General features: G+C 45.6%; 1 protein-coding gene across 2 annotated transcripts in view; it reads right to left on the reverse strand.

Annotated features, from left to right (window-relative positions):
* The window catches only part of LOC104309827 (uncharacterized), a 46,177-nt gene extending 21,263 nt beyond the window's left edge, over nucleotides 1-24,914 (reverse strand). Inside the window, exon 1 of one of the 2 annotated variants that reach the window (XM_054176255.1) lies at nucleotides 24,798-24,914. The gene's annotated coding sequence lies outside the window, so the exon portion shown is untranslated. The remainder of the gene's footprint in view (nucleotides 1-24,797) is intronic. The other variant, XM_054176265.1, reaches the window with a different exon arrangement.
* Between the last annotated feature and the right edge of the window lie 229 nt (nucleotides 24,915-25,143).

Consider the following 25,143-nt stretch of genomic DNA (forward strand, 5'->3'; position numbering starts at 1 on the left):
GCACATTGGGTTAGGTGAATGTGAAAACTGAGAGAGGAGTAGCAGGAGAGCAGCAGGAAAGAGCAGAAGGGACCCTTCTTGTAGCATGTGATAGGGATCAAGAGCCTTCACTGAGGCACTCAGCTGAGTGCTGTCTTCCAGCATGCAGGGGACTGGCTTTTCCACTCACAATTTTGACTCATCCTCTAGCAGGAAAGAGGTAAAAAGCAAAGTCACCATAAATGGTGGGGGGAGGATCAGCCTTTCCTTTTTTTTTTACATCATAATTTAACCCCTGATTTAATCTCACAATGTTCAGGGCCTGAGTCATGATGTTGGATTTTTTCAAGGTCAAAATACTCCTGACTGGACTGGCAATATGTGACCAAAAGGGAACAGAGAAACACAGCTTTTTACATTGCCTCCACCAATCCCTGGAAGACAAGAGAAAACCAGTGCTGTACAGTTGGATTCATCAAGGTTGCTGAAGGGATCCCTAATTCCTTTTTCTAAGATTGCTCCAAGAGTCTCAGCCCAATCCTTAAACTGCATAGGGCACAGGAAAGAAATCACACTTTCATTCTAAGAATAAGGTGTACACCAAATGGTTTGTCTCCCTTCCTTGCACCAGGAAGATGTATTTTGCAGCACAGCCATACGCCTCAAACTGAGTACAGTAGTGTCTTACTGCATTGGTCTTCCCAACAAGGGAGTATGAACACTTTCATCTCACTAGTGGGGGGGGGGGGGAAAACAACCCAACTTCACTCTAATGATCTCTGTTCATTAACTTTGCACTGTAAACTAGGCCAGCACTCCCCCAAAGCCACTGGAAGGTGGATAAGCAGAGTCTTCCAAGCCAGCAAAGCACACCTTATCTATGAGCTCAGAGGGGGGCCTGGGGGAGGGAGAAACTGTTAGGAAGGTGAGGGAGATGCATGATCTCATCCCACACATTGTGTGGTCACATCTCAAAGCTGTCAGGTACTTTGGCATATTGCTGGTGGAGGCAGGCTTGGCATGAGGAACCGCAGATGGCAGTAGTGTCAGCAGTCCTGGCTGGGGTGTGGATGGCCAGCAGCAGTGGAGCTACTTAGGAAAGCTTCTAGAGAAAACCTGGGACAACTGTAGTCATCAGCTGTCTCAGCCTGGAAACTTGTCCTCAGAAGGTCCAGCAGTGCATACTGCCAAGGCAGTGAGAGTCCTGACAGGGAACTGGTGCAGCTGGCCAGGCTCTGCCTCTGTCTCAGCCCTGAGTAACATCATAAGCTTTTCCCTACCTACCTAGGAGAATTTATTTTCCCCTCCCGACTCCCCTGCATTTTCAAATCCTCAATTCCCCCCACAGGCCTCTCTATAAACAGGCCCCTCCTTTTCAGATGCTGATGCTTTTCAGTTGATTAGACCTTGGGCCAGACCACAAGCTAGGTGTAAATCATTCCAGCTTGTCAATGCTTATTTACACCCGCTGAGAATTTCTCTTCCTTCACCATTTAGCAGAATTATATGACATGTCTTTTATCTCTCCTCACAGTTTAGCCTGCCGCTCCCCTCTCCTGGCCCCTAAGCCTCCTGCACTGCTCTGAACTCCCTGTAGGTTTGCAGTATAAGTTGCTTATTTGCAATGTAAAGTGTCTCTCAGTGCCACAGCCCCGTGCAAACGAACCCAGGAGAGGGACATTTACTCTTTCTTGCGCATCACATCCAGACCCATCTTTTCCTGTCACCAGCTCCCCACAATGCACACAGCTCGCTGAGGGAAGAAATATGTCCTCTATTGCAGCTACACAATGCGGGACTCGCTGGGGAGATACAGGGAAGGGAGAGGAGAGGACTGATCCCGTGGAGAGCCTGAGCTCTCGCCTTTCTCCTTGAAGCTGATGGCAATGGCTCTTCACCCAGCTCAGCACTGTGTAGATTCTGACTGTCAATAGGCAGGATACCATTAATGACTTCTTGTTGCTATGGTGATATTGATGGATAGTCCCTGGGGGTGGTGGGAATTCAGGGAAAGCTAGCAAAAAGTGGGTCAAAAAAATCCCCCAGGAAAAAGTGAGTTTGCCTACAAATGGGCAGTTGCATGACATTCTAGACAAATCAGTGGCACTTCACACTTCCTGACTCATCCTCCCTCTTACAAGAGCAGCACGGTGCTCTTCAGAGCCAGTGCAAGCACTCCTGCTCGCAGCATGGCTCTGGTGCATAGGCATGCTGCTGCAAGCAGATTTCATTACCAGGCATTACTTTTGCAGCTTCACCCTGGCCATTCATTTCAAATACGTAGCAAAAATTTTGGCTCCAGTGAAATCACTTGGACCCAAGCCAGAGGGCACAAAGCCAGGATTTTCCCCATCTCTCAAGATGTCTTATCACAATTTAGTTCAGCTGCCATGACAGCCACTGGGAACACCCTGCCTCTCCAGAGCTCTTTCAAGCATGGAAAAGATGCTGTTACATGAGTTTTCCCCCGTCTATTTTCCTATCATGAGGCTCAGCACCATGCACTCTCTGAAGGTGGTGTTGTGGGCTCTCTCACAGTTTCCTACTCCTCAACATGCAGTTTACAGTCATTCTTTACCCTTCATCCCAGCTGAGTAATGACTGCTGACAAGGACAGGTTGCATTCCAGGCATAATTGGGCCCTATGACCTTGCACAAGGGTTCCAGCTGTTTGGGGCGAAGTGATAAAGTCACAGTGGAACTCTCTCTGTACATGCTATTTATCTAAGCCCACCAAGGAGTGTATGAACTACAAGATGCCTTGTTTGGGGGAGAATTTTAGTATGATGAGTAAATTTCAGAGTATGTTTTTTGTCCTAGTAGAAACTCTTATATTTTCTGCTGCATTAGTTACTCTACACACCAAACTCACCAAAGAACTTTTTACTCCAAACAGGGGCACCACTTGAGGCATGTATCACTTCAACACCTGATGGCCACTCTTATTCCATAAAGTTGTTACTGGTTTGGATCTGTTATTATGGAAGAAATAAATCCCCAGAGGAGCAGTATCTATAGCAGTATCATTACGCAGTTTTGCCAGTAAATGTCCCAGTGTAGATCAGGTCCAATTGATATGTCAGCTTTTCCATTACTCGTGAGTTCAGATCCTTTGCCTCCAGGTGAACTCAGGAACTGGAGACAAAATTACCCTGCCCTTTTGTTTTGCATCTTTTGATAAACATAGTTTTCGTGGACTGTGGTCTCAAAGCGCTTTACATCAGGAGCAGATTCCCAGAACACAGCTCAGTTAGTTTCTCCCACATTACATGCAGCAACTCATCAGAGGCTCTATTTCATATAGCAACCCCTTGATCAAACTGTCAGCATCTTTTATTTCCTTGTGTTTCATATGCCTGAATGCTCCTGCAAGTTATTTTTCCCAGTTGAGTATCAGAGGCAAAGGCTGCTCTTTCAGATTGGATTTGCACCTTTCCCTCCATTTCAATTGGCTATGACAATCATGTGGTTGGTTGGTTGTTTTTTCATATAGCTCATTCTGCCTGCCTGTATTAGAACTTGAGTAACATCAGTTCCTGGACAAAAGTCCACTTGGTATCTTCTTTGTAGGAAACACAGCTTGCAACGAGCATGCCCAATTACTCAACTTGATTTCCTCCTGACCAGGGTGGAGAGCATAGAACCAGCAGCAGCACCCTACCTTTTCCACAGCTAGGAGTGTGGGGATGTGGAGGCTGCGAGTGCTATGCATGGAAGAAATGAGGTATCACCACAATCAGGTTGGGCCAGACAGGGGCAGGAACTGGTTTATTGCACTGGAAGACAGAGGAGGCTACAGGAACATAATAGCTCCTTGAAACAGGATCTTTGTCTGTGGGGAACTGTTGTTCTACTGTCTACACAGCTATTACTTTTGTGCTAATGACTCTCTGACTGCAGAGACATGGCAGGTGGAGAATTGCCCAGAGCAGCTCGGGGATGCACAGAAGCGCCCAGTTTGGACTGGGCTGGAGCTCTGCATTCCTCCACTTAGAGACACCAGGGTAAAAGCCTTTAGGCACAAATCCCAGCACACTGAGAAAAGTACATATTCCAAATGTGGTCTGCCCTAAATTACTGGTCACCAAAGGCTTCTCAAAGTAGACCCTTTATAGCAAGGTATTTAACTTTAAAGGGTATCAGATGCATTCAAGATCAGAGAATTACTTGGGGCTGTCTTTGGGGCTCTCTTTGACCCAACCAAGCATTAAATTCCAGGTGACCTTATAGGAACAGGATTTGGAGAGATCAGACTGGAGGGGCCTCACCTGCCCACACACACACATCATGTCATTTGTGATTTACTGGCAATGCTTTTAAAGTCACCATTAAGTAATAAATTCCAATACTGGTCAATACCAATGTATACACTTTTGGATGCTCCTAATAACATCTATATATTTTAAATCATCAATACTACCAAAGGACTTGTTCTTTTTGGTGCTCCACCAGTTCATATGCTCTACTGTGAAAGGTAATGGACAGGAGGCAGGGTATGTCACTTTGTTTAGAGCCAGCTGTAAGAAAATGGTTTTGTTTATTCAAACATACTGGGTACTTGGTGCAAGTAATCTGCATTCTCTTGCACTGCAGATTAACCATTGCACAAGTAAGATTATAAACTAAAGAAAGAATTAACACTGCTCTTCTGCAGTAAGTGAGGAAGGTCAGTAAAACAGATCCCCTCTCCCTGTGCTGTGGATTCCAGATATTAGTTACATCACACAGTCCCATGACTTCAAGTGTGAAGAAGACTCACTCTGGCTCCACAGTCATAAGATAACTCACGTCCCTTCCTATCTAACTTGCTGCAGGGTCTGAAGCTGCCTGCTCCCAACCAGCTCTGTGAATTATCAGAGCACACAATCAGAGTTAAGTGTCATTACTTTCATGCATTTTATAAAATATTCCAAGCATTGAAATGTTGAAAGCTGCTACATTCAAAGACACAGATGATAGTAGCTGATGAGAGCCCTTGCATGCATGTTTATATATTACTAAGGCAGTGCTAGGAGCTGAACCAAGAGGACACAGTCTCAAGCTGCACCAGGGGAAGTTTAGGCTCAAGGTGAGGAGAAAGTTCTTCACTGAGAGAGTTGTTAGCCATTGGAATGGGCTGCCCAGGAAGGTGGTGGAGTCACCATCTCTGGAAGTGTTCAAGAGGGGATTGGACGTGGCACTTGGTGCCATGGTCTAGTCATGAGGTCTGTGGTGACAGGTTGGACTCTATGATCTTTGAGGTCTCTTCCAACCTTGGTGATACGGTGACACTGCAAAGAGCATTATGCCAGCAACCAACCAGTTTCCTTCTAACCTGGCTCCTGCATAGTACTGAAAGTCTGCAGCCTTTGTGGCTGTCTCACAGTACACAAAGCTAAACCTTCTACAGCAGAGACAGAAGCACTCTCTAGATATAACTTGGTAACATCAGTCAAAAGAGAGCAAGTATCATCTCTGCAGACACTCAATCACTCAGGGGAAACAGCTACAAATCCTTTCCCCTAAGAAAGCACTGTGGATGCTGCAGCTAATGTGATGGTGAGTCTCATGCAACACAGTATCTCAGAAAAGGATTGAACCTCAACTTCATAAATACTCATCAACAAATCTTGCATGTAGCTAGCCATAACACCTCAGAAAGTTTAATTACCACTTAAGAAATGGAAGATAAAATGAGCTACATGACCTTTCCTACCCCAGATCCTGTAGGTCAGCATTATTTAAGACAACTGGGAGCCTGAAAAGCAAAACATTAGTGCTGGTGGATGAACAGATGGATGGATCGCTGCCAGCATAATCCATCTTCCCACTTCCCTCCGTAGGACTGGGTGACATTCAAAATGAGCTACTTCCCTATGCAAAGAGAAATTCACAAAATGCAATGAGCAGGCTTTAAAATGGACTCATCAGCTGGCAGAACTAGTGGCAAAATGCTTTATAGCTTTTAATGCTGCAGGCGAGGCTGTAAACAAGAGCATCAGGCTGTGACAGAAGAGGGGAATGTAGTGACCACAGTGGATTTGCTGTAAGCCAACCCCCGAGTAAGTTGCAAAAATCTGTCAGGATGCTGTCATTCTTCCTTTGTGGCTAAATGTTCTAAATCTAATTAAGCTTTTAATCAGAGCAGATAAAATTATGGTATTATCATCAAAGGAGAGGCTTTAGCTACAGTTTCATGAAAAATTTCCATCGCTGCTCATCTGCTCAACTTGGGTTGTTTGGTTTGGTTTTGCTTGGGGCTCTAAGAAGAAATTCCTCAAAAACTGAAAAATAGAAAAGAATAAGTTCATTTCATAGATTTCTTAACATGGGCAGTGACTGTGCAGACAGCAGCTCTCCTGATGTCACATGGGATTCAGTCCAGAGCTTTCAAATCCAGCTCAAATACCTGTTCCCTGGGCACAGAGAACACTCCTGCTCCCTAACCAGGATGGGCACAACAGGAGTTGTGATGCACTGCACTGGTATGAACCATAGTACCCTCCCCAACAGGGAAGGCCCTGAGGCCCACAGACACTCACATATCCCAGAACTTTCTGGTGCTGAGCAAGAATTCAAAAGTAAAATAGTTTCCATCATCTCCTAGCTATAGCAGACTCATCTGTCCATTACCAGATTGTAACATGACTTCTAATAACTCTAATATGTACCTTTGTGCCTATAGTACCCCACAGAAGAAAGATCTCTGTCTACAGTATCACTCAGATCTGACTGTTGGGTTGCTTTTTTCCAACAGCTGAAGTCTTCAAGATTTTCTGCCTCTGCTGGCAAATATCAGTACTGTTGACATAGTCAGCCAGTGCAGCCAAGCACAGAAATAAACCCAATCAAGATCTGAACCTGGGACTCCAGGTGAATGAAGCTTACTGACTAACCCATTGACGCACCTGGCTTCATTGAACTTGCTTGTGCAATTTGAACCAATAAAGCACTTGCTTTTCCATTCACTACTGTCCATATGCCACCTCTAAATATACTTACATGTTAGCATTTATGTAACATTCAGTACATAACCCATATGGCTCCTTTCAGCAAGCAGCAACAGCAAGAAGGGTGAGTTGCAAAGACAGTCTGAAGATGGAGCATGTAAAGATTTATTTCTAAGCACCATAGAACATCTGTTGCAGATGGACAGTGATGGAAGAGTTGTTACAACCTGCTCCAGTTGGGCCATGTTTTCTTTTTTGGGTGATGCTAAAATGGCTTTCCTTTATATGAAGTGTCTACTTCTCCTGTGATCCCTCTGGAACAGAAGCTGGGTAGCAGAGCAGATCCAGGCCTAGGCTAAGGAGTGTCACAGCTCATAGTACAATAGTCTCTAATTATCCCCACTAGCCTCACCAGGAACCTCCACCCTTGCTCCTACCACTCACTGGCCTGGAAGCTGCATTAAAGCCTTTGCCTTAGACCCCTCCTGAGCTGGGGTCTATGTATGCTGATTTTGGCCTGACCAACTTGACTTCTTGGGTGAAATCAGAAGTCTGTTGGGTCTGTGATTTTTTCTGGGGCTTGCTGGCTGAACCAAGATATAGTCATGAGGCCTGCTCTGTGAGCTTCCCATTTGGGTGCAGTGAGACTACATCCCTTTTCCAAGATGGTTTTCTCAACCTGCTGCCTGGCTTCCATCTCCCCTTCATTTCCAGATATGTTCATCTTCACTCGCTCTCTGAGTTTGGCAAGTATTACTTCCTGTAATTAAACAGATGAAAGGAATGTTCATGTGGAACAACAGTGTAGAAAATAAAGAGTTTTCAAGTGTCCTATGCAACGGCCACTGCCAGGAGGCCTTCCAGGATGCAGAATCAAAATAACTCAAGCCTGTCACAAGTGGCCTTCTGACCTTAACCATCATGACTACAAGGCTATTACACCTTCACATCCACCGAAAGTGAAAGAAGCTATGTGCCTGTAAGAGACTGCAGTCAGAATGGCAACTCAGGGGTCTCACACTTCTATTACTCCCAGTCTTAAAGATGATGAGCTCTGTAACTCTAAAAATTGTTGTATCCCTTGTGAGCACATACTGTGTTAGACCTGATCTTGACAGATAGCAAGGAATTGATCACAGAATTGAAAACATAACTGGTTGCTTAGTTACCAAAGATCACTATGCAATTATATTTGCTGTGTGCAAACAGAGCCCAGTGCAAACCAATTATCCATCATTACAACTCTAAAAATGTCAATTTCAGAGTGAGTCAAATAATAAAGGAAATTTGAGAATAAAAATACAAATTATAATTGAGAGCCTTTCCCCTCCCCAAATATCCAAATAGCCACAACCCTGCAACTGAGGAAAGTGAATATATTTGTTTGGGAAAAAAGAGGATTTGTGTTTATAGGAAAGTGAAAGCATGTTATGTGTCTGCATACTGACAGAACAGAAAGCAGTACATAAAAATTACAAGCTAAGAATTACACAGGACTGAGAAGGGGAAAAATTGACCCTGGGAGAGCTTCAGGATTAATGATGGTGTGAAGGAGTTGAAATACACTAGGTCCTAACAACAATATAGTGTCAATTCCAAAAATGAAGTGGAATTACGGTCAGTAGCACTGCCATGAATGTAGAATAAGTAAAAAGCTATCTCTGTCAGCTGCTCACCAATAACTGTCTTAGGAGCTCTACAACATTAATTTGTTTGTTCATTTGTTTGGATACCAAAGTAGGAAATAAGAGTGGCCTTAAATTTAGGTCATTTTGGAAAATATATTTTGTAAGAGCAGAACTTTCCTGTTGGCTGGTAAAAGAAGCCAGACTACAGCAGAATACAGAAAAGTGAAGATATTCAGCCTCTAGAACAATTTGCTAGGGGCTATGATGATTACTGGGAATGGGTTAGTTCAATACCTATGTGAGAGAGAGTAGGAGAGCCATCAGGTGCAATGGTTGCAGGGATCTGTCAATGTCTCTCCCACTCCTGCAACACAGATATATGGATACAGCTATTTAATACTCTGTGAGGAGTCACACCCTCATTTCTCACAATTAGATGCTATTCTTTCATGTTCCATCCTCCAAGAGCAAATAGTTTCATATCCCACAACGCCAACCTTCCTTTAGTAAGGTCTGTCTTTCAACTTGCCAGATGCCGGACATTTGGAAGAAATTCTTCACAGAAAGAGTGATTGCCCATTGGAATGTGCTGCCCAGGGAGGTGGTGGAGTCACCATCACTGGAGGTGTTTAAGAGGAGACTGGATGGGGCGCTTGGTGCCATGGTTTAGTTGATTGGATAGTGCTGGGTGATAGGTTGGACTCAGGGATCTCAGAGGTCTTTTCCAACTTGGTTAATCCTATCCTATCCTATCCTATCCTATCCTATCCTATCCTATCCTGCTCTACTTGGATGCCTTACCAGCAGCACATTCATGAGAATATGCACCACACAGATGCTGTCAGGTTAGATACTCACAGGCTAACCTGTGGACTGAATTTATCACCATAGCTGTTAATCTGTACTCAGCAGTTCTGTTGTCCAGTCTCTCCTCTCCCCAGCATATCATCTTCCCTCTCCTAAAATATATAACAAAAGCAGCCACAGAGACTTCTGCCTTGTGTTGTAAAGTGCAGTTATGACGTATCTGATCGTGTCCTCATGAGAATTTAAGCTCTCTGAAGACAGGAATAGTCATGGCTGAATCTGCATTCAGTAGAAATGGATTTGGGCTCACTGTTACGCTTCTCTCCAGTAAAATCTGCATGTCCTGTGTACAAGCGTAAGCACCATAAGCACAAACCCTCTACAAGACCCAGACTAGAGAAATACCCTGCCCTGAATACCCTACAGCTTACAGAGGAAGAGAGAAACGAGGGAATAGGTCAATCTGACTTCTTTATGCAACACAGCACAATACAGTAAAATTAATTCTACAGGGGACATACTGCATCCTTTTTGCCTTCGACACCAACATGAGATTGGTTCTTATTTGGCCACCAGAGTGGAAGCAAAGAACAGACTGAACAATTTTGAGGTTGATAGCAAATGAATAGAAACAAATGTTCTTCTGCTTATTAAGGAGATGTATAGAAAGTTCTAATAGTGCTTGGGAGTCAGAAAATATTTTTCTGTTGTTGAGTTTGAGCAGAAGCTGAGGGAAAGACAGGCCACAAGAGCCATCAGATCAATCTTGCATTTGCTGTGACAACTATCACGCTATGAAGAAGTTTATTAGCAGCCTGGACAGGATATATCCAAGTGTACAGAGAGATGCTGCTTGCCTAACAGTTGTGCATAACTGGCCCCAAAACTGAACTTGTGACTGGCCACCATCTGGATTTAACTCCATTTACCACAACTCTCTAGGTTCAGCCTGTTTTAACCCCGTGAAGTGTCCATCCATCCAAGCCATGTGCAGCTAGTTTCTCCAGGAGGATACTGTGGGACACAGGGTCAAATACTTTAGTAAAGTCCAGGTAAACAACATTCACAGCTTTTCTCTTATCCACTAAGCAAGTCACATTGTCATGGAGGAGATTAGGTTTGCTGAGCAGGACCTGCCCTTCATGAGCCAATGCTGACTGAGCCTGATCACCTGGTTGTCCACATACTGTGTAATGATACTCAAGGTCTGCTCCAGGACCTTTCCTGGCACCAAGGTCATACTGACAGCTTGCTAATTCCCCAGGTCTCCCTTCCAGCCCTTCTTGTAGACAGGCATCACATTTCTCAGTCTCCAGTCAACATGGACCTTCCCACTTAGCCAGGACTGCTGATAAATGATGGAAAATGGCTGGGTGAGCACTTCCATGCGCTTCCTCAGTACTTTTGGGTCTGGCCCCATAGATTTCTGTATGTCTAAGTGGTGCAGCAGGCCACTACCCACCCCCTCCTGGATTATGGGGGCTTCAAGCTGCTCCTGATCCCTATTTTCCAGCTCAGGGGGCTGAGTATACAGCAAACAATTGGTCCCATTACAAAGAAGGTGTTGAATACCTCAGCTTTTTCCTCATCCTTGATCACTGTTTCCCCCTGCCTCCACTAAAGGACAGAAATTATCCTTAGTCCTCCCTTTGTTGCTAATGTATTTGCAGAAGCCTAAATGGGCTTCAGCTGTTAAAGAGCTTGGGGAGTTCTGTTGCCTCTTCTGCCCGCTGTAGATCTACCCCAAATTAGCCTTAATCTCTTGTTAACTATAAAGGACCTCTGTTATGTAAACCTCGACCAAGCAAAAAAGGCCCCAGGAAATACTGGGCTTACCTTATCATATCACAGCTGGCAGCACTGCCTAGAACACAGTGGAAACTTGATTTATTAAAATTAATGAAGGAACTGGCTAGTCTTTAATAATTCATTATGTATCAGCTTCTGCTGAGGTAATAGGAGCCCGGTAAGATCCTCTCTAGCATTGCACAGTGCCTGAAATCTTTAAATAAAATGAAGCCAGAGACTGGCTAGTTAAAGATCGAAGGGCTTTCTCCATGTGAAGTGGGAGGCCCTGATTCCTGTGGCTGAGATCATCCAGATGCCATCTCTGAAAACTGACAAGGTCTCTCAAACGGAAGACAGCCTGCCAGGGCATGAAGCATTCTGCCTAAGACACCAACTTCTGCAGAATGGCTTCATTTTTCACCATTCTTACTGACATCAAGTTTAGATTTCACTATTTACCATAAGACAGGGATGTCTGAGAGTGTTGGCTTGCTTTTCTGATCATTCTGTATGAAAATAAATTAACTGGACATGCAAAGATTAGGCACCAATATCTGAGCATGCAGATCTTAAGGTGCAGTTGCTGCTGCTGCTGCTCAGGGCATTTGTCAATGCCAGCAGAATCAAATTACCCACAGCCTGGGCAGTATTAGGGCTGGATTTTGGAGCATGTCAGAAGCCGTGGAACAGAATCTTGCTAACTTCATCTGGTGCCACTTGATGAAGCAAGGACTCTTTTTTTCAGTTCTGCTGAAGGCAAAAGCAAAACCTTTAATAAATGTGTAAAAGCAGCAGCAATATCAGGCACTGTAAGTCGCTGGCTGATATTCCTTTTCCTGTATGTCCTCTTCTGCAGAGGTCAGAGAAATTGTAGTTTATAATAAAGAGGAAAACCAGATAAATGCAAGGAGCTCACTCCTGCTTCACAGCTGCTGATACAAGATCTCCTAACGCAGTCATGAAACTCTGCACTAACTGCAGCTAAAGACTTGCTGAAATCCATCACTTTTTTTTCCAGATGGTGATGATGGGAACTGGACCCACAAGCCAGCACCATGTCCAGTGATGGTACTGCTTTCAGCTCCAGCTCTGGTATGTATTGCCTTCCTTTGCTCCCCACATGGTACCTAAGAATTTATGATGCCCTGATGGTACAGCAGCTCTGAATTGTATTAAGACAGAGGGACATGAAAGCCTTTGACTCAGGATCTTGATGACTAGGGAGAGATCTTGATGCCCTGTTGACTGCCTCAAGCCAGATTTTATTTCCAGATACCATTCCTGCCTCAGCCAGAGAAAGTGATTTTGCCTAGACCTCAGTGTCTGAATTATTTTGGTAGAAGTACTCCGATGCAGGCAATTGGCATCATAAGACATTTGACCTAGCCCCAGAAGACTGCCAGTTTCCTCTCCTTTTCAAAACTACTGCTTCGTCAATCACTTGTTACACTGTTTTAAAAATTGAAGCCAACTTGCCTTCAAATGGAGACAGCACTTTCTCCTCTTCCTATCTGTTAATAGCCTCTCTGTGAGGGAGGTCATAGGACACTGATTTATACTCCAGAGCAGATACTAACTGACATTGTGACTTCCACCCTGAAGTGTATGAATTAAGCAAATATTGTAACGCTCACAGCCGCAGAGTAGGAGATACTGTGGACAGGCAACAACCTGGTAACATATGAGAGTGATGTCTGGAGCTGATCTCCTGGGGTCTTCCCAGACAAGCCACTCCAATTCCTATGTTTCAGCTCTGCTACCTGTGAAAGGAGAGAATAAAACTTCCCTCCAGCATCTGCAAGAACTAGATTCTTCCTCTCCTTGATGTCCTGGGGCACCAAGGAAAGTCAGGTAAGATTTCCTAAAACTAATTGAACTCTGGCACCAAAACACTGTCTGAGCTACTTTGAAGGACATGGGTGCCTTCACCTCTCAAGCAGTAATGAAACAGAGATATGAGAGCAGGAACAGGACAGTGGTATCACAGAATCAGTCCATGAGGTACACACACCTCTTTACATATCAGCAGGGTAACTGTGTGGTTATGTCTTTGCAGATGCTTTTGGCTTTTCACCATTGTCTCCTTCTAATTTTCCCTGCCTTTTGTTTGTTTGTTTGTGTTTTTAATTGGCAAACCTGTTACCTTCTGGAAAGGGCACCTGACTAGTGATGAAGTAGAATTGCTCTAAGAGGCGGTTTGGGAGGCACTGTGCCCTTCTGACTTGTCAGGCAACAGCAGTTGCTATGTGACTTTCTTTGCTGTGTTCCTTCAAGAGACCAGTTAGCATTTACAGTACTTTCTTTAAGAGAGGCATCATCCCTGAGATAGGCTCATGTGAGAGTGCCTCAGGGAATTTCAGCTGCAAGGTGAAAGTAAAGGATTTTATCATCAAAAAAACTACCAACAAACAAACAAAAGAGAAACAACACAAAACCCCACAGAAATCCTTGAGGAGATGCTGTTTCATTCCAAGTGATTCTCTGAGGTAGGGACTGTAACTGAAGTAAAAAAGCAAGAGTGTTACCACTTCCAAGACAAGACCATCTTTTTCAGGAAGACCTTAGAAACCCGTATCAATGCAAACCATTTTGGGGAAGGGTGGAGCCAGAAGCCTCTTTCAAACATTCACCTGTTTTCCACTTTCCCAGCCTAAACAGTGAAAAAGGACACAAAGTAGCCTAGCTCTTACTCCAGGCAGAAAGGAAGGCAATCAAGAGTAGCACAATTTAGATGCTTACGTTGGCTTGCTGGTGTTGGGGTGTTGTTAACCTAAAACGGACATAATCAAGCTAGCTAGGACTTTAGTGTGTCTGGGATCACAAAACAGTCTGTTAAGTTGCCTGAAAACTTGAGGAGATACATGTTTCCCATGGGTACAAAGGTGAGGGAACAGAAGGGCCCTTCACCCAGTTCTCCCCCTCAGTAGAGCTGCGCTGAAGGAATGCTCAGTGCTACTGATGCATTACCCCAGCTAAGTCTTAACCTTGGCTTAGTCTAAGCAGGGGGAGGGGGGAAATGAAGAGCTTTTCTTGTTTTCTCTAAGGATATGGTGGAAATAAGCCAAAAAGTGTGTATTTGTACTGCTTTGCCTACAGCAGCATAAGTACCTTCTCTGGTGAATCACGAGGTCCCCAAAGCTTTGCTTCTCCTAAATGAACATCAAGTATCATGGAGAAATGCTGCCAGGTACAAGGACACTGTGACACCACTGGGCATGATGGGTGGCTGTGGCTGAGGATTCTACCCCAAGCACCCCAGGATGATGATGTCTGGGATCTACTCTCCAGTACCAGCTTTTCTGCTTAATCTTCCAAAAAGCGTTTTCCTAACCTGTTGTCTACTGTCTCTCAGAAAGATAGTGACAGCAGTTCCTCACTACTCAGGGGCCAGCTACCCTTGGAGGTGTAGGAAGAAACTGATGGACAAAAGAATGCTGCTACCATGATGCTATGGACAAGTTACAGCAAGGTTTGGAAATAAATCTTCATCTTACAGAAGTTAAGAGGAGCAGGGACAAACCTACTTCGATAAATCTAAGACTTCCTTGCAGTCTCAGCAGTCATGTTAACATGAACTAGATGAAGACTTGTTTGGTGTTAATTGCTTGGGTGCTTTAATTGTACATAGCCTTCTAAGTTCTGAAGTCAGCTATGTGACAAGACAAACTGATGCTTACCTCTTACCTCCTTTATCTTGGCTTACCCAGTGCTTCATGGTCAGTATATATGTGCCTGTGCATTAGAATTGTCCACAGAGCTGAAGGGTTGCTGTTTTTAACAAGAGTAACATTTTACACCTGAAATGACTGGACTCTGATTTGAGGCAAAGATACTCTGACCTGAGTTCAGTTTTTGCTCTGGGGACCAATAACTATCACCAGTAACCAGGTTAATAACCATTGAGCTGCAAGGCTACTTACCAGCAGTGCAATTACTGCACTTGGACAGCAAATGGCCTCTAATGATGTGACACTTGCATCATTCATGCAATGCAGTCAGTGTCCCTCTGGACTTGCTGAGGGACACAGCAGTCTCATATCAGAACATCACACACCAGTGCTCTGAGCTGTGCAGTTATGAGCCTGGCTGAAGATGAGGTAGCTTTCTGAGAAGGGTCTTAGTATGCTGGGCTTCCTGCTGCAATCCCTGCCAAGGGGCTGGCATGTGGAGGGATGCAGGGCTGCTGAGTACAACTTCTGCCTTTCTTCTCCTTTTCTCTTTTGGCTCTTTGCTGTCCAAGATGATGTAGGATAGGGTCACCATGGAGGACAGAAAACACCCTCACTGCTTCTGAGTAATGCACTGTTCTGTGAGTTAATTTGATTAGGAGGAGCACTAGGTTTGCAGCCAGGCCCAGCAAGCCACCAGCAGCCACATGCTGTGTGGTGCAGAGATGCATGTGGGTGCAGGCTAGGGCTAACCAGGCACTTGCACCAACATACTGACACACCCAGCCTGGCTCCATTGGGGTGTCTGAGCCTGTGGAGCAAATTCCTGATAATGTGGCTGCAGGTTATCCTGCAGTCACCCCTGCTACAACCAGCAAAATATTGTCTCAACCTCCTTATCTCAGTCTCTAGGGGTTTTGCATTGAGGGAACTCAGGCTCTGTTTCCCATACCCATTACAACTTCAATGACATAAAAGCATAATTTAAAAAAGACATTAAGTATTTTGCACCAAGGAGTGCTGGGTCTTTCTCTAAAGAAAGTGAGGGAGGATGCCTCAGTAGAGTGTAGTCTTACACCACAAGCTTTGCTGTTTGGTTCCCTCACTAGGAGGCCCTGAGGTTAGAAGTCTCCCCTGCTGCTTCAGGACCCCAAAGACAACTCATCAGTGATGCAGTGGTACCAAGACCCCACCAGCCAAATTCAGCACGTGAGGACAGGAGCAAGAGGATGGTCACTGCTTTGAGAAAGGCTTCCTGGACAGGCATGTGCCTGAAAGAGTGCTGCTGGAAGACCCTTCCAACTGCAGTTTGCCCTCCTTGCAGGACTGTTCCCTTCCATGAGAACCACCACTGTGTGCCGGGCCTAGAAGCAGGTTCATCTCCATCAAATGACGACAAATCTGTCCTCACACTCAGTATATTGACCAGAAAGGAAGCTGGGAGACCTGGACTACTGCATGTAAACAAGCAGTACCATAGGCTTGAGTTTATCCTCACTTACCTGAATATAAACAATCTGACCAGAAGCAAGCAAAGGTACCTGATTTTGCATGGTGTACAGAGCTACCAGTGAAACTGGCCACCTCTTCCAGCCATCTATCACATCACAAGGCAGAATGAATCAATAATATCTATTGAGCTGGGAAAGTTAATCTGCATCCAGAGCATCATAACAAATTAAAAGGAAATAAAATCAGTACAATTCCACTGGCTCTCATTACTATCACAGTAGAGAATAATTAAAATCCATGGGCCACATTCAACACTGGAAAAACTCTTCTAAAGCCAGAGGTAAAAGGGCATTGCTTTTTCCAGATGCTGAATGTTTCATACAGCAGCAGGAATGGCAAAATGGGCAGACAGGATAGGGCAGAGTAAGAGGGGGAGTAGGAGCCAAGCATTCTGCTTTTACTTGTGCCTTACCAGGAGTGATGTTACTTTGGTGCTTCATGGGCTGAATTTCAAAAGCTCCAGGCATTTGTATGTGGCATTCCTACTCCAGTTACAAGGCCTTCCCAAGCCAATACACAACTGCCATTCATCAGCCCTAGCTAATAGGCTTTTCCTGCCTCTTCCCTGCTCCACTGCCTTACCCTGCTCCCTCTGAACTCTTTTCTCCCCCTGACTCCTCAGCACAGCCATCCCTGCTAGACCTTCTGTTCCTTACTACAGTAGCTTCTTACCCTGAGGGTACTTTGCCATCCTGTTGCCTAATGAGGTTCTCAAGCCATCTTTCTGTGCTTCACTATAAACTCCTCATTCTTTCACCCTCTCATGTCCCTGAAGAAGCTGCTGAAGAAGGACTATCCTTGTGCTCCAAAGACACAGCCATTCGCACTCCCATTACAGCTTTGGTCCACTCCTGCATAAATTATGAGCTGAAGCTATGCTATTATTGCAGGGATTCAACATGACACAACATCTGCTGCTCTCACCTTTGTACCCTTCCCCATGGAGCTCTGCATCAGCTTAGGCCAGTGGCTGATCCCCACTGAGTGGAAGGGGAATGTGTGATCCATAGAAAGCACATCACTGGTCACTACACACAGCAGCATGTCCAACTAATCAGTCCTGCAGCATGAGATGAGAGTGCAGCCACTACAGAGACACCCAGAATGGCAGTTGATGATGACACCAGCTGCTGACACCCAATGAGACTGGGTATGTGAATAACAAAGTTTGGTTCAGAGGGCTTTGGGGCTGGAAACAGGCATTAAAGGAGAGAGGCATTGGACAGAAGGAATTTGGGGAAGCCCTAAAGCTGTGTTTGCAAAAGACTAGATCTCAGCCTTCTTGTCCAGCCTTCAAGTTTATGAACTTCTTATCTCCTGTACCACACCCTGTTCACGGTTTCCACCCATGGAAGGCAATGCTGACATCAGCAGGATTAAGAGGCAACTAAATACCTATGTGGCAAACTCCAGCCTGCACATGTGTGTTACTGCTGAGCACTTTTACCACTATGCAATAATCGTGACAATCTACAAAGATAATCCAATAAGGACTGTTAATGCTACTTGACAAATGGATGTAGTATGTTCCCACATGGGCTGAGGGTTGTATTTCCAGACAAAACATGCTCTTGTTCACTGTCTGGAAAGGTAGCCATCACACTTGACCTAGCTTCACCTCAGTATGCCTTCTGAAAGTTCAGTCACTCTAGGAACACATACCCACTTCTGCAATCACATTCAGATCCCCCAATGAACAGCACAAATGCCACATTATTAAAAGTCTCTGGTGCCTATATTCAGGGCTGTAATATCAGAATATGCTACATCATTTCATCAAAAATGAGTGTTTGCATCTTTCAGAACAATTGAGCAGGCAGAGACCCTCTGGAAATCTACCCTGTAAATAAGTGGTGGTCTAGGGGCCAACCTCCCTCATTTCTCCAGTTTCCTCATGAAAACAGCAGACCATCTCTCCGGGTCCAGAAAGTCAGGACTTCCCTTCTAGGACACCTTTTTAGCTAGCTCACTGAAAACGAGCAGCTTGAGCTTCTTCTGTGTCATGGAAGCAGGTACATTCACTCTGGCTGCTGTGGGATGGAAAGGCTGGGTCTTGCTCTGAAGAAAGCAGAAGGGATGGCCAGGCAAGAGTGTTTCTTCCACAGATACGAAGAAGGAAAGTATGTCTAATTATTGCCTTTTTTTTTGGGAGGGTGGGGGGGTAGGATCATTATTTTTAATGATGCAATACTTGGCATATATATATCTATCTATCATCTGCCTTTCCTATTACAACTTTGAGTTTATTTCTGTAACATTTAGATACTCTCAAAGGGCTTACTCCTTATGTCAGTGCTAGCTTGAGGCATAACTGGAGCTTTGTTTCAAATAAGACTTTATTCAAAAAGGACTGTTTTGACACAGTCCTTATACAAGGTGACATACAGGTAAAAGCTCTGCTCCTAATGCAATGTGGAAATAAAAGCTGTGGACTCTTATTCCTTTGGACAGGCCAGAGAGAATAAGGAGCTTCTTCCCATGGAGGTCAAAAACCATCCTGTGCAAAAACATCCAAGCTATGCACTAATGTATATTGCACTCTTGTAAATATGGAGGGGACAGCTGATGTGGCTGTGGGCTAACGCTAGTGCCTGCAGTTGCTTCTGGGCTGGGCTAGCTCTGTTTAATGGATTTACTTCATGCCACTGCTGTACTGAAGAAAAGCCCAGGGGGGTGCTCAGAGTCAGAATAGAAAGTGTTGCAGAGTTATTGTTCTATTGTTTGCATGTGACCAGAAATAACATAGTGCTGTGTAGATCAGCAATGACTCTGTCCCTTGTGGATGTGGCTATATGGTAACGACACAGGACAGAACCTGGAAGAAACAACAGAAGATGCTTCCTGAAAGACAACTGTCTGTGGAGGTACTTTTTTATTAGACCTGTTTCTAAGGGCCAGGAAAGGGATGTCTGCTCTTCACATATCTGCTGGAAGGTGTCCTGAGACTGAAGTGGCAGATCAAACAAGCAAGCCATGCACCTGAAACTTACCAGGCCGCTTATCAGTAAGGAAGGCTTCCATGGCCTACTCCTTCCTCTTTTTGAAAGAAATATTTTTTTTGTTCCTGTGATTTTAGCTGATGTTTGTTCTCAGTGACACTAAGCTTTCAGAGAAGCTGAACTACTGACTTTTGAGGTCTCCCCACTGCAAATACGGCTTCTGCAAGCATAAAGCACCAACTTCCACAACTGTGTCTAGCCCTTAAACTAGGAAGGGGATTGCTACACTGGGGCTCACAGATTTGTGTTGCTGAAACTTGAACCCTGCCTGTCCACAGAGAACAGAGCCCTTGCACCAGCTGTGGTAAAAAATGAAGCACAGAAGTTAAATACCACAAACCAGGACTCCAGAGGGAGTGCTCTCAGATTTTCCTGTAATTGAGAAGTCTCTGTTCAGTTCAGGCCTGAGGTTTTTCCAGGTCAAACTACCACAGCATGGATTCACCATGAAACTGTATTAATCCTTTATGAGAAGCAGTTACATTCTTGGCTCTTAAAAGGCACTTTCTTGAACTAAGTCTTCAAGAGGAACCTCCTCTTGAAAGGGGTTGCTTCTGTCTGCTCCAAGAAATAAGCTGGAAGGATCAGCCACACCATCATGAATGACAGGAGTCCTTTAGCACAGAGCTCATAGATATCCACAGGTTCTGGTGTCCTGTTAGTCCAGTGGGCTCTGCTTCAATCCAGTACTAGCCATGGCTGGTTCTAATTCTGCTCCAGTGAACCTTTGAACCACTGCTTTGCCTCTAGACCTCTCTGCAGGGTGGGCTTATTGAGATAGGTGTCTGTGACACTAGGAATTACTGTACTAGGTCAGAATTGAGATGTCTGTCTTCAGTGCATGAGGGTCTTTAATTTCCTTATTCCTAGGGGAAGAACCTTGCATGAAAAGTTCAGCAGTGTGTACTGCAAGTCCTGTGATTCACTTGCTTGTGGTCAAAGCCACTGCCATCTTTCAGTCGCTGACTGCCTTCCTAAACATGTCTGCAGAAATAGTCAGATTGCTGTGTGGCAAACAAACTGAGTTGCGACAGGACACTTCCAGCACTGCTCCCAGACACCAGGGAGGCCACAAGATGGGCTGCACAATGTCTGAACGGAACAGCTCTAGCACCACATCCACAGCTAGCACAGTGTCTGGCTGCTTTTGCAAGCACTGACAAAGAACGAAGCCTTTAAACTCCTACTAGCACCTAGTTTTGTATCCCAACAGAAAAACAGATTTTTGCTTTACATGTCATGTTAAGGATTTCAGTAGCAGAGAAAGCAAGGGTGTAGACACTGTCTCCAGCTAAAGCCAAAACCTCATACTTTTAAAGAAAAAATGTGCAGCGCTCCTCGACTTCCTGTCTGGGACAGGAGTTGGGGAAGGATTTAAAAAGCTTTGGTTCCCTTAGTTTCTTCTCAGAAAGAAATTTTTATGGCAGGAGCCTGATCAGGTTATTTCTAGAAGCTGAAGGTACTCTCTCAAAGCTAGTTCCAAAAGGTGTGTTGTTACATGGCAAAATTAGTATCAGCAGATGGTGATGACTTTTTTTTTTTCTTTTTCCTCTTGAGTTTCACCTTGAAGCAGCTGTTAGAAAAAGCAGAAAACTCCTCTGCCCCTCAGTGTATTCAGTACAGCCTTGGCAAAAGGACTACAATATGGGACTCGCCTAATTCTCCAGCTATTCTGATTACCTCAGCCTGAGGGTCCCAGCTTTCCATAACTAATTCCTGAAATCACAGACTTTCCACTGTCCTTGCTGTCCTTGTGCAGCAAATTGCTGCTCCTCATGTAACTGATGCTGGTGTCTGCTACGGTGACACATTTTGCCAGAGCCCTCCGTTAAGAAGTGATGGCACAGTGGACAAATCTACTGACCCCAGCACTCCAGTGCAGTTCCCAGAGCTACTCACCCTTAGTTGTTGTAACTTAGAGCAGGATGTTTTGAAAATAACAAATGCTGCATGGCACTCTGCAATGTCTCAGGGCTGGCTGAACAGGTCTGAAGCCAGAGCAGTGGGATGGAAGCAGTAATGCAGTCCATCCCTGGCAGCAGAGGATATGCCTCACCCTGTTCCTGCAGGCCATGGAGCTCCCTGCCTCCTGCCTCATTTGCGACTCCCACAAAGTCTAGAGATTTATAGTGCCTCCCATCTGTCACTCCATTTCCCCTTCCTTGTCACTTATCAGTCTACCTTCTCTCCCTGTGCCCATATACCTATTTTCTGTTCCTTCATTATTTTTCCCAGTATCGCAGATCCTGCCAGCCCTTTCCATCCTCCCAAGACTCAGAGTTAAAGCTATTCCTGTGCTGGAAGATGATAATGGCTGCCAGGAACCAGCTGTTAGGGCTGCTGCAAATTGCAAAACACCTAGAAGCTGAGGCTGAGCTAGTTACAAAGCAGGGACTGCAAAACTTGTGGAGATTCTGGCCAGAGTTTATTCCCAGAAACAAATGGGTCCATCCTTCGAATGCTGGTAGGTGATATCTGAGTAGGAAAGCCACCAAGCTGTGCACAGCTTTCCACTCCTGGCTACGGAGCATTGCATGTGACGCCTCCCCACCTTGCAAATATTCAGAATTGTTGCTGCCAAGATGCTTGGGACAAGGAGAACGTACTCAAGCACTGCAGTGGAAGCTGAGGAAATCTTTAATGCTGATTTCAAGGGCTAAGTTCCTGCAGCACACAGGCAGCTAAGAGCTTTTAGAGGCCAAGTAGCAGCTCAGGCTACCAAGTCAAAATCATGGGAAGGCGGAAAAAAAACCTTAAGTTCTTTCTGTCTCTTTTGTGACACCAAGTTCCATAGAGTTTGCCCAAAAGGTAACTGCAGCAGAAGTAAATAAAAACTGGATTATGTTTTCTAGTAGTTTAACTCATCTTCATGGTTCAAAACTGACCTACACAGAAGCTGCAGAAGGAATCACCTTGTAAGTCCATGGTTATGTAATCAGAACCTCTTTTTCAATTAGTTATATTATAAGGATGTAAATACAGTAATTCCATCAATACTATGGACAGTCATGATGCATTTGTATTAACATAAACAAGTGCTAATGTGCCATACACCTAATCTGATATGACAGTAATTGGCTGATGCCCAGCCATGGAAGCCCTGGAGCTACGCTTTCTCTCCTCTAAAAGAATTGTCCTCTGAAACACTGGAAAGGAAACAAACTGTATCTTGCCTGCCAGCAAATGAATGATGCTTCTGGCAACTGCACCAATTCTTTGGGGTTGGGAGGATTGTTTGTGTGTTCAAAGTGCAATTAAAGTGGAACTTGAACTTCAAACTTAAAATATTAAGAAATCAGGATTTCCAGAGCATCTTCTAACACTAGATGAGACTTGGCAAGCACCCAATGGATATTAAACTCTGAAAAGTCATACAAGCATTCATCTGCTCTTTTCCCCTCCCTCTGTGACTACCGAAACCTGTACATCACCACCTAGTCTGCAGTAGGCTTTTCTTACACAGATGAAGCCTAAGAAGCTTAAAATTTTGTGAATGCTTTGGAGCTGCTGTAATGCTGGAGCTTGTCGTCTTACGCAGTGTTTTACAGACAGGTCACCAAGCCTTAAATCTGAGATGGGGTTCTCTGTTTAAAGGCCTTAACAGAGATCAACACAAGCAATACCTAAGGATGGGAACCAGATCTCAAACACAGCCCATCTCCTGTCTGGGCCATGGAATCAAGTGGACAGACTCAACAACACGCTAGGATTGGGAGTCTTCTGGGTTACAGTTACAATAGGAACAACTTATTTTGCTTTTGGAAATATGTCCTTCAAAGAGAGGCTTAGGGAGGAGAGATCTTTCTTTTGTGAGGGAGGCTGTCAAAGAAGTCACAGCAGATATCTATGCTTTCTGTATTTAGCTCATTAGCTCTATGCATACTTTGCTGTCTGGCTGTACAATACCTTGCCTAACATACCCTCATCCACAATGGAGGTCTTGAATTCTACCCCAGTACAAACCAAAGAACAATCAGAGATTTCTATTAATCCAAAACCATTGTTCTCAATATGTCACTAAAGGCACATGATTTTTGGCAATACCAAAGAGCAGTATCTCAAATTCCAAAGCATACATGGCCTGTCAGTGCCCCAAACAGCTCCTGGCACAGACAGCGAAATTAAGAGAATTTCATTAGAGGAGATGGGGAAGAACATCCTTAACAGAGGATTTAGGATGACGTCTTAGGTTCTGGATTTGATTTAATCTTTCCAGGTCTCTGATCTGCTCCTCCATCTGTAAAATAGGATCAGTAAAACCTCCCCAACTTGCAGCAGGGCTCCCAGTCTTAATTGAAGCATTTTGAGAGCCATGAATGAAAGAAACCATTACCAAGCCCTCAGGCCTTACTATAATACCAACAAAAAAATGCAGAGTTGTTCATAATGCTTTTCAGTGCCACCATGACTAGGAAATGAAGGAAAGCAGAAGCGTAGATGCACCCAAGCGCTGTTTTGCTGCAGTGTAAGCAAAAATGGTAGGAGCAGGTTTTATGTATTTCCCTCTGGGGAATTCTATCTTACCTACTATTTTCAGTAATGCCACAAAACTTGTAGCTCTATGGATTCAAACATACTCTTTTCGAAATGGCTGGGGTATCAAAACCCATTATGAATTTTGGAAAATGCATCCTGGAGTTGAAACGTTATGAATCACATGGACACGAATTAAGAAATTGCTCACTCGCACCCTGCAGATTTAAAGAGCTCGCTGATGCTCAGCCATCCCTTACAACAATTAGGCACAGCACACAACATTCCACCTTGCAAAGGACAAAAGCCCCACGGCATCGAAAAGGCTCTACGCTGCCAATCTGCAAAGTTGCCTCTGCTGCTGCTGCTGTTTCAGGACCTCATCCGAAGCCCTGGCTAGCGAGGGCGGCAACAGCAGCCTGCAGCACGGGCGGACGCTGTGCCCAGAGCAGAGCGTCTGAGCCCGCTCCTCCGCGCCAGCAGGAGCCAGCGCTCAGCGCTGAAACTGAGGAGGCAGCAAATGCGGGACGTGGGAAGCATGCCGGTTCCCCAGCAATGAGCAGGTGTCAGCCGGGAAAGGCGTGGAAGGGTTTGGGAACCGTGCGCTAACCGTCAACTCGCCGCCCCAGCAGCACTGGGCGCCGAGCTAGCGGTTGTACCCGAAGGACCGTGCCGGGGCAGGCATATAGACCCAAGGAAGGACACCCAGCGAACAAGTAAATGCATTAAAGGCTGCGCCCGGCTGCGTTCTGTGTGCCGCCTCGAGAGAGAAGCAGAAGCCAGGGAGCGTCAGGGAGACCACCTACAGCCCCGCAGCCCTCCCGACCACGCAGCCATTTGCCTTTGTTGTAGCCCCGCGCCCGCAAGGTTCTGCGCCGGACCGAGGCTAAGGCCGGAGCCCGCGGCCCGGGTCTCTTTACCCTGAGGAGAACGGCTCGAGCAGCGCAGCGCAGGTGAAATGTCCTGCGGGAGCGGCTCCCGAGAGGGACCTGCCTGCCGCTCGCACCTACCTACCTGTGGAGCCGACCCGGGACGCGTCGCCTCCCGCCTTTGTTGTGCATGCCCCGGCAGCGCCGAGCCGCCGGCCCGCCGCCGCCCGTCCGTCCGCCCCCTCTGCGCCTGCCGCACCGCAGCCAGGCCCCGGCTTAGCCCGTCGCCAAGGCAACGGCGGGCGCGTGCCGCGCGGGCGGGGTAACGGCCGCCGCGCAACGGCAGCGGGGCCCGCCCGCCGCGCGCCCGGGCGGGGCGGGGGCGCTGGGAGGAGGCGGGCGCGCGGCTGAGGGGACAGAGTGGGGCGGTGGCCCGCGGGGCGTGAGGCGAGGGCCGCTGGGCGCAGGCCTGCCTGAGGGGCTCGGCGAAG

The sequence above is a fragment of the Dryobates pubescens genome, chromosome 2 (genome assembly GCF_014839835.1).
Source record: "Dryobates pubescens isolate bDryPub1 chromosome 2, bDryPub1.pri, whole genome shotgun sequence".
In the NCBI taxonomy this organism is placed as follows: domain Eukaryota; kingdom Metazoa; phylum Chordata; class Aves; order Piciformes; family Picidae; genus Dryobates; species Dryobates pubescens.